The 1594-nt window shown below is 43.5% G+C and overlaps 1 pseudogene; it reads right to left on the bottom strand.

Moving 5' to 3' along the window:
- Nucleotides 1-459: 459 nt before the first annotated feature.
- On the bottom strand, nt 460-1244 carry LOC150002452 (non-selective voltage-gated ion channel VDAC3 pseudogene; annotated as a pseudogene).
- Between the last annotated feature and the right edge of the window lie 350 nt (nt 1245-1594).

Raw genomic sequence — 1594 nt, 5'->3', positions numbered from 1 at the left:
ATTTTTATTTTATTTTATTTTTTATTTTCAAATGTGATGGGATCATTTATTTTGTTCTGATGCAAAACCAAAGACTACACTACAGCTCAGAGATTAATATATGAAAAGGCCATGAAAAAGCAGTGTGGGACATGCCGGACGTGATGTACAGACTGGAGAATCGGGTTACTCCCTTTACAACATGACGCTACATTGTCACTGAGGAACACATTTAAAATGATACTGTAAACTGAACTGAAATGTGGCACAAGCATGACAACTTCCATGCGTGCCTCCCAGCACCTCCCTTAGGATGGACATGCGATCTCTGGACTTCAGGGTGTGGGAGGGTTACAATTCTTTGGAAGAATAAAATGGTTACACTTTTGAAATTTCAAAGAAGAATTTTAAGGCCAAAACATAGTGAGTTCATTTCTCTTCATCTCCAGGGAGAAACCTGATGCTTTATTCAAAACCTCATTAAGCTTCTAGTTCAAACCCCAACCCAACCTTGTGACTTCCTGCATTGAAGTTCTTTCCATTAGTTAATGCTGATGGGGTCACTTTGAGTCCTGGTTAAAGAGCCTAAGTATAACGCAGTCCACTCAGGCCGGCATCATTTACTTCAGCAGAGAGAGAAGTTCTACTATCCCACTTGTATTTAGCAGTGGTGCCAAAACGGCTGTCTAAGCACGGTTTATTGATGTTTCAATCTTCTCATTAACCTTCTGGTAGACAGACCCTCCAAATTCAGTGCCATCATTCACATGAGTGTGCAGCTGGAAGTCTGCAGCCTTGTAACCCAGGGCGAAATCACTCTGTGACAGTTTGGATTTGGCTGTGTCAAAACTCATCTGATAGCCAGCAAGCCAATCTTCAAAGGCTAATGCAGCCCAGCCGTAGAGGGTTGGGTCAGAACAATCCATATCAACATTCCTGCCAAGACTGAAGCCCATTTATAGGAGGCCTTCAATTTCCCACTCCTCTTTCCTGTGTTTGGTACAAATATGGTGTCAAGGGTAAGTTTCAACCCTTCGGCCAACTTATTCTCCTGAGAGATTTCTGTTCCAAGGGTATTGTCTGGGCTCTGCTTTCAGGTGAAGCTAAGTCCATAGTTACAGATCTTACCTTTGGTCTCTGGGTTGCCTAAAGCTTTCCCTGTATCAGTATAAGCATACCAGAAGTAGAAAATTCCACTCCACTACATGACTTGGTCCCCAGGTCTATTTTGACCATGCTGAACCCATATCCTTTGTGGAAGACATCCTTGGCAGCCTTTCCGAGGTCACAGTCAGTTGGTGTGTTACACAAAGCTCCACCCAGAGAGCAGGCACTCCGCTAGGGCAATGCCGAAGGTCTTCTTCCCACACAGATTTATTTTAAGGAATTGATTCATGCAGTTATGGAGACCGACAAGTCCAAAATCCAAAATTTCCAGTCTGAAGATTGTGAAATTGCAGAATCCGGTCTGGCTCAAACCTTTTTGTCCTAGTCAGGCCTTCAACTGATGGGATGAGGCCTAAACTCACATTAAGTTAGGCCACCTGCTTTACCCACAGGTCCGCCATTTCAATGCTAATCTGTCCAAAAATGCCCTCACAGAAGCATCCATGAT

This window comes from Furipterus horrens, unplaced genomic scaffold (assembly GCF_987537825.1).
Source record: "Furipterus horrens unplaced genomic scaffold, mFurHor1.1.pri manual_scaffold_8, whole genome shotgun sequence".
Taxonomy (NCBI): domain Eukaryota; kingdom Metazoa; phylum Chordata; class Mammalia; order Chiroptera; family Furipteridae; genus Furipterus; species Furipterus horrens.
The sequence above is the reverse complement of the archived record's forward strand: the minus strand, read 5'-3'. Positions and strand labels throughout refer to the sequence as shown.